Genomic DNA, 12,664 nt, shown 5'->3' with positions numbered 1-12,664 from the left:
CACTACCCCAACCGTGTGCTATGACTCCCTCACTGGAGAAACACACAGGGAAGCGGGTTCGGGGTACGAGGAAGATGAGGATGGAGATAATGTAGATAGCTCACAGCCGCAAGGAAGCGGAGAAACCGGTTTCCCCAACAGCCAGGATATGTTTATCACCCTGGACCTGGAACCAGTAACCCCCGAACTCACCCAAGGCGTGCTCCCAGACCCTGAGGGCACACAGGGGACCTCTGGTGAGTGTACCTTTGTAAATATTACACATGGTTTAAAAGCAAGCGTGTTTAATGATTAATGATTAATTTGCCCTGGCAATCGCGGCCAGTACAGCTACTGGAAAAGTCTGTTAACATGTATGGGGATGGAGCAGAAATCCTCCAGGGACATCTCCAGAAAGCTCTCCTTCATGTACTCCCAAAGCCTTTGCAAAAGGTTTCTGGGGAGGGCTGCCTTATCCCGTCCGCCATGGTAGGACACTTTACCACGCCAGGCCAGTAGCACGTAGTCTGGAATCATTGCATAACAAAGCATGGCAGTGTATGGTCCCGGTGTTTGCTGGCATGCAGACAACATCCATTCCTTATCGCTCTTTGTTATCCTCAGGAGAGTGATATCATTCACGGTCACCTGGTTGAAATGGGGCAATTTTATTAAGGGGACATTCAGAGGTGCCCGTTCCTGCTCTGCTGAACAGAAATATTCCCCGCTGTTAGCCACGCGGTGGGGGGGAGGGGTGAAGTGATCATCCCAGAGAATTGGGTGTGGGGGGGAGGGGAGTTAGTTGGGCTTGTGCTGCATGTTAACCCTGAAACCGCAGCCCCTCCTTTTACATTGCAAACCCATTTTAAATGGCCAACCCAACGGGTGCTTGGTATGGGAAATGAGAGCACTACTGTTTGAAACCATTCCCACATGTTAAGAAGGTTAAAAAAGCCAAAAGACTGTGTCTTACCATGGCTGCCTGCAAGCTGAAATCTGTGGCCTGGCACTGCGTGAGTGATCTCTCACACCAAACCGGCAGGCCCTCAATATAAGAGGAAAAATGCGACCTTGTAACGAAAGCACATGTGCTGTGTAATGTGAACAGCAAAATTTAACGTGAAAGAGTGTACCCATTGTTCTCTAAAATGTGTCTTTTTTAACCACCTCTCCCTTCTCCTCCACCAGCTGCAAATCTTTCTCCTTCACAGAGGCTAGTGAAGATTAGAAAGAGAAAACGTAGGACGCGTGATGACATGTTCACAGAGCTACAGATGTCCTCCCACGCTGACAGAGCACAGCAGAATGCGTGGAGGCAGTCAATGTCTGACTACAGAAAAGCACAATATGAACGAGAGGAGAGGTGGCGGGCTGAATCGCGGGATGAACAGAGCAAGTTGCGGGCTGAAGATGATAGGTGGCGTCAGCTTGCAGACAGAAGGCAAGAGTCGATGCTCCGGCTGCTGGAGCATCAAACTGATATGCTCCAGCGTATGGTTGAGCTGCAGGAAAGGCAGCAGGAGCAGAGACCGCTGCTACAGCCCCTGTGTAACCAACAGCCCTCCTCCCCAAGTTCCATAGCCTCCTCATCCAGACGCCCAAGAACACGGTGGGGGGGCCTCCGGCCACCCAGTCACTCCACCCCAGATGATTGCCCTAGCATCAGAAGGCTGGCCTTCAATAAGAGTTAAAGTTTTAAACTGCAGTGTGTCCTTTTCCTTCCCTCCTCCCCCACCCATCCCGGGCTACCTTTGCAATTATCCCCCTAGTTGTGTGATGAATTAATAAAGAATGCATGAATGTGAAGTAACAATGACTTTATTACCTCTGCAAGCGGTGCTCGAAGGGGGAAGGGGAGGGTGGGGTGGTTGGCTTACAGGGAAGTAGAGTGAACCGGGTGGGGGGGGCGGAGGGTTCATCAAGGAGAAACAAACAGAAGTTTCACACCGTAGCCTGGCCAGTCACAAAACTCGTTTTCAAAGCTTCTCTGATGCGCACCGCGCCCTGCAGTGCTCCTCTAACCGCCCTTGCGCGAAACTAGTATCTGACGGACCAGGGGAAGGAGGGAGGGAGGAGCGAGTGACGACATGGCGTACAGGTACAGGGAATTAAAATCAACAAAGGTGGCTGTGCATCAGGGAGAAACACAAACAACTGTCACACAGAATGGCCCCCCCCAAAGATTGAACTCAAAAGCCTGGGTTTAGCAGGCCGTTGAGTTGACGGAGGGAGGGGGAAGCAAATGAATACAGAACAAATCTATTTTTTACATCTTAAGACGACAGTGCAGCATGACTGATAGCCCTCGGCATCTTCTGGGTGCTTGGCAGCAAATACTGGGCGCTTGGCAGTTAGTGTACTAAGACTGATAGCCACATTTTTCCTGTATGATGACGATGGCCTTCAGGCCTATTGCACGATCTGCTGCTCAGGGAAGACTCTGCTAATGTGCGATGATCCAACCAGTCGTAATACACCATCTACTGCCAAAAGGCAAAAGGCGAGGAGCTGGTGCAATGCAGCCCTACAGCTGCCAGCCCCACGGCTGCCAGCACCCAGATCGCCGATGAAGGCTACCAGTCATGCTGCACCGTCTACCGCCAAAAGGCAGTTAGCTGCTGCTGCTGTGTAGCAATGCAGTCCCACGTCTGCCGGCACCCAGATGACATATGGTGACGGTGAGCTGAGCTGAGCGGGCTCCATGCTTGCCGTGGTATGTTGTCTGCACAGGTAACCCAGGTAAAAAGGCGTGAATCTATTGTCTGCCATTGCTCTGACGGAGGGGGAGGGGCCTGACGACATGTACCCAGAACCCCCCGCGACACTGTTTTGCATCATTCGGGCATTGGGATCTCAACCCAGAATTCCAATGGGCGGCGGAGACTGCGGGAACTGTGGGATAGCTACCCATAGTGCAATGCTCCGGAAGTCGACGCTAGCCTCGGTACTGTGGACGCGGTCCGCCGACTAGAGCACTTAGAGCATTTTATGTGGGGACACACACAATCGGCTGTATACAACCGATTTCTATAAAACCGGCTTCTATTAATTCGACCTAATTTCGTAGTGTAGACATACCCTGATTTAGTCCCAATCACAAATTCCCCTATTGAGCTTCCACAATCCTTCCAACCCCCAAATATCAACCTTCCAGCCTGTTCCCCTTTCCAGTTCATCCTTTGAACTTCTGTTACTGGCCAGGCCCACTGAGGTGAGGTGCCAGCACTCTGCTGAAATCCAGACACCTGTTCTCTGAGCTTCTCTCTCAGGTACCACTGCCTTCCTGATGCCCAAACAGGAGGGCTCTCACCTGCCTCCCTTTGCTCCAGCCGCTCTCAGCCTCCTGGACTTGAAACATCAGTATTTAAAGCTCTTTGGGGGTCTCCTTGTATTTGTACGCAGAGTGCCTAGCACCGTTTGGGCACTACCTTAATACAAATGTATCATCATTCCAGAATGATCCCTTCCTCCAAGGCAAACTTCTTTGTCATGCAAAATATTCCGGGGGTCCTCTATAAAGAACAGCCCCAAAATGGAGTCCCTCCTGCTGCAAAACCTACCCTCCACATACTCCTTTCAGTGTTTCAACCCTCCTGGCCCACCAACTTGCAGATTTCCAGCTCAGTTTCACTCTTTCATGATGCTACTTTCCTCCCCTACCTCAACTACCAGCGCTTCTACTCAATTGCTCTCCTCCCAGCTGCTTGCTGATATCTCCTGAACTCCAGTCACCTGGAAATCAATCCACCCCTCCTACTCCGTGTAGAGTCTAGTCATCTGTAAAGCAGCTAGAGAGAGATCTGCCCTACAACACCACTTACACAACGGAGAATCTGCACGTGGGCACCTAAACATACAGATATGATAGTGAACAGCACAAGCTTATAAGGCACTCAAGTCCATACCACTATAACCTAGTTATTTGCTGAGTACACTGAAAGGAATGGCACTAGATGTGCACTGCGAGCATGTATCCACTAGAAAAGGCCATGTATCTAACCTACTCTATGACCTTTCTAGAGCACCCATTGCCATAGTATCTAAGACATTTTGATTGGCATCACTGTGATTTTCCTAATTAAAGTTTGAAAAATTGGCAGGCTTCAGCAGGGTGTTTTTCTGTTGATTTTTGCTTACTTTCTTTTCTTAAAGAGAAATGTTTAAAAAGAAAAATTGTTTGTTAACATGGTTTCTCAATTGAAAATTGACAATTTGATTGGTCCTAGCCAGGTTTGTTTTGTTTTAGTTTAGTTTAAAAAAGAAAATCTTTATGTTTTGGCAGCCTAACAGCAGTTCTCAAACTGTGGGTTGGGACCGCAAAGTGGGTCACAACTCTGTTTTAATGGGGTCGCCAGGGCTGGTGTTAGACTTGCTGGGGCCCGGAGCTGAAGCCAAAGCCCGAGCCCCACTGCCTGGGGCCAAAGCCCGAGGGCTTCAGCCCTGGGCAGCGGGGCTCAGGCTACAGCTTCAGCCCTGGGTGATGGGCCTCAGGTTACACCCCCACACACACACCCTGCCCAGGGCAGTGATGCTTAGGCTGGTCCCCCCTCCTGGGGTCATGTAGTAATGTTTGTTGTCAGAAGGGGGTCATGGTGCAATGAAGTTTGAGAACCGCTGTGAGCACTACTGGTTAGTGTCTGTCTGAAGCATTAGATAATCATTTAGTTCAATGTTTATCATAAAAAATAATTTGAGTTATTACACCCCAGCCCTAACTGCAAGATCTTAGTGCTACTACTGATACATAGTTTAGGGTTCCATTCTCTCAGTGGTCCATCTGCCCTCATTTCATTAACAGTCATAGAAGTTGCAAGCACATAAAGGGAAACAGACTTGAAAATAAAATTGCTCTAAGCATCAGGAATAAAATTTTGAAAAGAGCCTAATTCCCATTGAAAGTCAACTGGATTTAGGCTCCTACAGGTTATGTAGGCCAGATTTACAACGGTATTTAGGCTCCTAAAGAAGCAGATAAGCATCTAATGGGATTTTCAAAAGAGCCTTAGCAGGTCAGATGCTTAAATCCCATGATACCTAACCAGCTTAGACCTTTCTGCAAATCCTGCTAGGCATCTATCTGCATCTTTTGGAGCCTAAAGACCTTTGAAAATCTGGCCCTTGAGCATTTTTGTTACCCCAGGTCTGCAGTGTTTAGGCGTCTTTGAATCATACATTAGATTCTCAGCAGGATTGAACAGAGTTTCATAGACTCATAAAAATGTAGGGCTGGAAGGGACCTCGAGAAGTCATCAAATCCAGCCCCCAGTGCTGAGGCAGGACCAGGTAAACCTAGACCAGCCCAGACAGGTGTTTGTCCAACCTGTTCTTAAAAACCTCCAGTGATGGGAAGCCTATTCCAGAGTTTAACTTCCCTTATAGATATGAGGGAAAACTTTCTAACTAAACTAAACCTCCCTTGCTGAAGATTAAGCCCATTACTGCTTGTCCTACCTTCAGTGAACATGAAGAAAAATTGATCACCGTCCTCTTTACAACTGCCTTTAACATATTTGAAGACTTATCTGTTCATCATCCTAAGGTAATTAAACTGAGCACTATGCAATTAACTAGATGTGGATCTCTCAGGTGAGACTTTCAAAACATGGGTCCTGTCTGTTCTGCATACACAGTATGAGATTTTCCCTAAGAGAAGGGGTTTGCCTTAGCAATGACTTCTATATCCTTTCCTCCCTCTGTTATCTAACAGGCTGTGTACCAGAGATCCATGCATTGCAGTGTTATCATATATATGATTTGCAAACAGCTTTCAGGTCACTGAGGCCAAAATACAAAAATTAAATTGAAAATTTAAAAATTAAATTAAAAATATGTTTACATGGCAGAAATTGCTTCCTGGGAGCACCTTCTAAGATTAAAAACAAAACTGAAGAATTACAAGTGATTTGGAAAACTATTTCTCTCCTCTAGAAAGGAAAATACCCTTATGCAAGGGAGATTCATGAGAGCATCAAAGGAAGTGATGTGGGGTAGCTGTTCAGGACTTCATGTTTATGTAGTTGGTTCTGGTCCTTATGAAGAGTTTTAATAGTATTGTTTTATAGTGAATAAAGGTATTGGAGCAAATTTCCTGCTGCTGTAGATTGGTGCTGCTCCATTGAATTGAATGGCACTATACCAATCGACAGCAGCAGAATATGGTCCAGAATGTACATTTTCTTTAGCCTTTTTAGGAAATCTCCTCTCCAGGTAGAATGTTCTCCCTTTGTAGAACCTCTGGGAGAATCCAATTTTAGTAAAATGAGAATAAAAGAACTCCCATTATTTTGACTCTTCCAGCTTCTGTAGGCATCAAAGAAAATCCAAACCGTGCAGAGCCCAACTGCTTCAGCTTCCCTCCTACTCTGTTGGCATGGCAGTCTTTCTCAATATCACTTCCAGCCTGCTTGCTTTACAATAGCATTCAGAATGTGAGAGGTTAAAGCATCCTGCTGTGCAGAAAGCTTTTACTTGAAAAGTCTACCAATCTCTCTCTCCCCTAATCTACAGGAACATAGCTGGGATCATGAGACAACTAAAGTCATGAGGTTGTTAATGCTAAAATGACGGCTATTATAACAACAGGGTATTTATTAAGCGTCCTGCAACCCTGCTGTGTCCTCAGACACCAACTTCTTTCCAAGACTTTTTGTTTTGTTTTTAATAACCAACAGTTAAGAACAGAAGTCTGTTTCTGTCAATCTAACAAGAAGTTATGCAAAGAAAAAAATAGTTTATAAACTCTCTTCCCTCCATGCCAGCTTGACTTCCATTACCAAGGGAAGCTACATTCGTTCTGCCCTATTCTTCTGCCTCGATGTAGCAGTATAGTCTTACTACACACCAGGGCCGGCTCCAGCATTTCTGCCGCCCCAAGCAAAAAAAAAAAAAAAAAACGATCGGCGGCGGCAATTTGAAAAAAAAAAAAAAAAAGACGTGATCGGCGGCGGCAGTTCAGCGGCAGGTCCTTCGCTCCTAGAGGGAGTGAGGGACCTGCCACCCCCGAATTGCCGCAGGTGCCGCCCCTCTCCCTTGGCCACCCCAAGCACCTGCTTGTTAAGCTGGTGCCTGGAGCTGGCCCTGCTACACACACACACACACACACACACACACACACACACACACACACACAAAGCAGCATAGGTTTATCTTTTTTTGGCATCTAAGTGACACATTATAATGTTGCATTGAAGGTCAGTGCTGGTGTCATTTTACAGTCATGGATACCATGGCTTTGTCGTGACTTACAAGTTGGCGCTGTTCATTTAGTAAGTAGTTTGTAAACTAGCTCCAGTGTCTGGTAGACCTGGACTTTTCACTAGTGTTAATCTGTATTAGGATAGCACCTAGAGGCCTCCACCAATTTGGAGTTCCATTGTACAAATAAGTGATAGTCCTGGCCCCAAAGCACTTACAGTCTAAAAGACAAGATGTAACAGGTGGGTGAGACAAAAAGGCTGGCAGTGGGGAGGGAAGATGAAGTGACAGTAAGAGAATTTTTTAATATACACTAGCTGTGTGAACAATTCATAGATGTCCAAACCAATCAGTAGCCTTATTCACAGGACTCTTTATACTGTATAACCTAAATCAGTTGTTTCACTGCTCAATTCCTAAGGCAGTTATTTCCCACAAGTTTCTAACTCCCTGGAATTTATGATATATGAAACATAGATTTTAAAGTCATAATTAGACCTTATCTATTCTCAAAAAGTGCAGTAGTTTCAAATCAATCTCGCTAAACCATTCCAAACTCTTCACTAAGACACACAAACCAGTTTAACTCTTGCTTATATCAATTTATCTTAAAATCAGTAATTTACATAAGCTAGATCCATATAACCAACAGTTAAACCATTTTAAATGTATGTGTGTTAGAGTTTTGTGCTGGTTTAACTAGATAGATTTAAAAAAATCTAATTCATTAGACTGGTGTGTTTTTCTAGTATACACAAGGCCTTAGTAGCGGAACGTAGCATTTCTACAATTTTGCTGGAAGCTATGCCATGTTCATGCAACTTTCAATTTCTACCATTCACAAATTTGCCAAAATCAAATAAAATCAATAAACACACTCATCATGCAACTGTGTAATTGTAATGAAAGCACAACAGACCGACACTCCTCCATGTAAGAGATAAGATACAGTTAGGCTTGGGAGGTTTAGATTTTTATCAATAAATGTTGGTAAACATCAATTTCACACTCACAAACCAATGAAAATTTATTCCATTGATAACAAACATTTACAAATAGGCAAAGTAAAGAAAATGCAGCTGCGTGAGAACTTAGACTTTGATTTAAGGATATTTACTTTGTATATTGTGACATGTGATGCTGACAATTTGTGTTTTAGCCGTTATAAAGCTTTAACTTTTTGAATCTCAGTGTCTGCAGTCATTAAATAATTATTCTCTGACTTCCCCAACTGTCTGACCCCTCCACAGTTTCCCACAACTGTGAAAATTTAAATAGATAAAAATAGATGTGCTTAAAGATAAACATCGATATTATCCATCAAAACCATACAACAATAAAAATCAAATTCTGACAAGCCTCGATATAGTTCTTTCTCCCGCCCTCAAATTGTGGTTCACACCTCCTAAACCTGATGGCAAAGCAAGAGCAAAGAGGCGTGCTCAGAGGATTGAGGTAGGTTGGAAAAGGAAAGAAAACTAGCCCAAGATATTTGCCTTTTTTTTTTTATGTAGATGGGGGACTCGGATTTCTTAGGAGTTCAACTCTCAATTTAATACACTAAGGCCTGGTCTACACTCAAAAATTAAGTTGGCTTAACTGTTCGCTCAGGCTAAACTGACCTAACCCCCAACATAGACAGTGCTAGGTCAACAGAAGAATTCTTCCATGGACCTAACTACCGCCTCTCGGGGAGGTGGTTAATTTCACTGATGGGAGATCCCTCCCACTGGTGTAGGTAATGTCTACACTAAAGAGCTATGGTGGCACTGTAGCATTTTAAGGGTAGACAACTCCTAAGAGTCGGATCCAAAAGCCCACTGAAATCAGTGAAAAGACTCCCATTGATTTCAGTGGGCTTTTATGAGGCCCATAGATTCAGTATTTAAGCAACTAACTTCAAACTTTATTCATGAAGCCCAACTGCTCAGGGTGCATAGCTATATCCAACTAATTAAACCCCACCAATCCCAGCATGTACTGGATCTCAGCTAAAACCAAGCATCAGTTCTCTGGGAAGCTCTCTCTGCTTCAGTTGTTGCAGAGTCCTAGCCAGGACAGACACAGGGTAGGGGAGACAGGCAGAATGAATAAGGTAGCAAACATGCTAGTTCCATATTTGTGGGGGGAATTTAGCAGGGGATCAGCCAAGTGGAAAGAAAAGGGAAGGGGAAGGGGGTGAGGAGGGGGCCCGGGCAGGGGAGAAAATGGTAAGAGAGGCAGGGTGGTGGAATGAAGCGGAGGTGAAGAGACTGTTAGGGAGTGAGAAGGTTGGAGCAAACAGCCAATCGGCACAGGGCAGAGAAAGTCCAGTCAAAAGTACAGGAATTTCTCTTTCGCTCCTACCAATTGGAGTCTCTGGTTGGCTCCTCTGAGCAGTCACCCCCCACATGGGCACTTGGGGGAAAGAGGGAGACAATACCTGGGTCCTAGTACCCCCAATATGTGGAGGGTCTTCCCTACAAAGTTTTGGGCTGAGAAGTTCTGAGAGGTGGGGTGGCCCTGGCTGGGATCCATTTTACCCTCTTCCTCCAGTGCAGCAATCCCAGCTTTGTCAGCTTCTTCTCCTATCTTCTGGAGTCTCTGGCTGCCTCCGCATGGAAGGAGAGGGGTGGAGGGAATGGAGACACGACCTGGGTCCTACTGCCCCCAGAGTAGGTGGTTGTCTCTTCTAATAGGCCACTGGCCACCGCCTCTCATGCTATGGCTTCTGCAGCTATCGCTTACTTGGAAAAACAGTATCAGGAAAGTAAATGTTCACAGCTGGAAACAAGGAGAGCCTGCCCCTTGTGCACAGCTAGCAAGTGCTCCAGACACCACACTTTAGAGACCCACTTCTATACATTTTAGGCAGAGCTAACACTCTGGGAATTTCCATCCCCTGGGATAGTCTGACATTTCAATGTTTGTTTCATCACAGATTGGGACAAAAAGCTGAAAGTTTGAAACTTTTTGCAGAACAGAAATTCTGAACAATTTAGATTTGGAAACATCAAAATGTTTCGTTAAACATTTTCAATTGAAAAGAAATCATGTGAGTCCCATGATGCTCCACACAACTCAATAAGAGGGGAATCCATATTGCATTATGGGAGATGAAGTCCTCCAGGTAGCCTTGCCCATAAGAGAGAATGGGGGCTTCAACTACAACTCCCACAAGGCATGCACTGATGAGGAAATGTAGTTTAATATTTTGTTGAACAGATTTGAAACTAAACATTTTGGGCCAGTTCAACAAAAATTAAATATTTTTATTTGGATCAAATTGACCCAAAACGAAACATTTCATTTAGATTTTCCCAATGGAAAATATGATTTTCAGCAAAAATCAAAGTTTTCAGTGTTATGGAAACTATTTTCCATCAGATCATAATTCCATTGTAATTCTAGCTCTAATTTTAAGAAGCCAGAAGGTGTTCCAGTCATAGGCGCCCAACTCCGTGGGTGCTCCAGGGCTGCAGTACCTATGGAAAAAAAATAGTGGGTGCTCAGCACCCACTGACAGGCCCCGCCAATCAGCTCCTCCCCCTCCCCCCCAGCATCTCCCACCCCCGCGATCAGCTGTTCAACAGCCTTCAGGAGGTGCGGAGGGAGGGAGGGGGAGGAGCAGGAGCAGGAAGAGGTGGGGGGAAGGGCACAAAGAGGCAGGGGAGGGATGGGTTTGGGGGAAGGGGAGGAGTAGTGGAGGGGTCTGGGGCAGAGCGGGAGTCGACCACCCCCCAGGGACTGGGGAAGTTAGCGCCTCTGGTTCTAGTAATTCTAATAATTTGAGGGCAGAATTCAGAGTGAACTGGTTACTGGAGTTACAAACCCCTGAAAAGCAGATTTTAAAAATTAAGCTAATACACTCCCTCAAAACCAAAACATAGGGTTCAGTGTAAATGCTGCCAGAGTGTTAGCGTTTGTGGTAACAGATAAACTGATTACAGTCTCCTATTGCACAACTCAGAGGTACAGTCTCAGCACATTGCAGAATCTGCAATTTCACCTGTTTGCAATGTTGTTGTCACCCTCCCAGGATATTACAGCAGGGGCAGGCAAACTTTTTGGCCTGAGGGCCACATCGGGTTTCCAAAATTGAATGGAGGGCCAGTTAGGGGAGGCTGTACCTCCCCAAACAGCCACACGTGGCCTGGCCCCCGACCCCTATCTGACCCCCCCCGCTTCTTGCCCCCTGACAGCCCCCCCTGCTCCCTGTCCCCTGACTGCCCCCCACCACCCCATCCAACCCCCCCCATCTTCCTGACTTCCCCCCAGGACCCCTGCCCTCATTCAACCACCCCTGTTCTCCGCCCTTTGACCGCCCCGACCCCTATCCACACCCCCGCTCCCTGACCACCACCCCAAACTCCCCTGCCCTGGAGCACCGGTGGCTGGCGGCGCTACAGCCGCACCACCCAGAGCACCAGCTCAGGCTGCGGCTCTGCAGAGCATTGTGCTGGCGGCGCAGTGAGCTGAGGCTGCGGGGGAGGGGAAACAGCAGGGGAGGGACCGGGGGCTAGCCTCCTGGGCCAGGAGCGCAGGGGCCGGGCAGGAGGGGCCCGCGGGCCATAGTTTGCCCACCTCTGTATTAGAGAGACAAGGTGGGTGAAGTATTATCTTTTATTGGACCATCTTCTGTTGGTAGAAGAGGCAAGCTTTCGCACTTACACAGACCTGAAGAAGAGCTCTGTGTAAGCTCGAAACTTTGTCTCTTTCACCAACAAAAGTCAGTCCAATAAAAGATATTACCTCACCTTGTCTCTCCAGTTTCACCTGTCATTTATGTTAATGAGATGTGTGTAAATCCTCACACAGCAAAATTAAAGCTGTATTCCTCACCTCAAACAGACATAACCATTTACACTGTATAATATTACAGGAATGAAATAAACACATGAGAATGATGATGATAGCCAAGGTTTCATCACTTTTGGGTGGTGACTTTAAGAGTAATTAAACAGTGCAATGAGCAGGCCATACTGGACTGATTTAAAGGGATAGGACACCACTGAGGAGGAGCATATGCATTCAGCCATTACCACCAGTGAGGAAGTGGAACTTTTTCATTAATAGCCAGATTTCCTATTTAGGGCTAGCGGACACAGATTTTTCATGGTCTTTGAAAGCAGAAAGATGATCTTATGCTTAAGGTACAAGACTTTGACCCAGGAGACCGGGGTTGTAGTTCAGGTTTTGCCACACAATGTGACCATAGGTAATCCATTTTATTTTGCTGGGTCAGAGTCCACATATGGAAAACAGGGATAATAGTACTGCTCTATATCTGAAATGTTGTGAGGCTAAACTAATCAATGTTTGTGAGGCATTTGGACACTACAGTGATGAGTACCATAGAAAAGCCAATAATAAAATACATTAAGGTTCAGAGTTTTAGTGGTTTCAGAAGAGTGGACATGCAGACTTTAACAATTTATATAAAATTTGCGCACATCTTTTATCAATTCTATTACACAGGCAATTCTCATTTCCATCCATGGTAATGCTTCAC

This window comes from Emys orbicularis, chromosome 3 (genome assembly GCF_028017835.1).
Source record: "Emys orbicularis isolate rEmyOrb1 chromosome 3, rEmyOrb1.hap1, whole genome shotgun sequence".
Taxonomy (NCBI): domain Eukaryota; kingdom Metazoa; phylum Chordata; order Testudines; family Emydidae; genus Emys; species Emys orbicularis.
The sequence above is the reverse complement of the archived record's forward strand: the minus strand, read 5'-3'. Positions refer to the sequence as shown.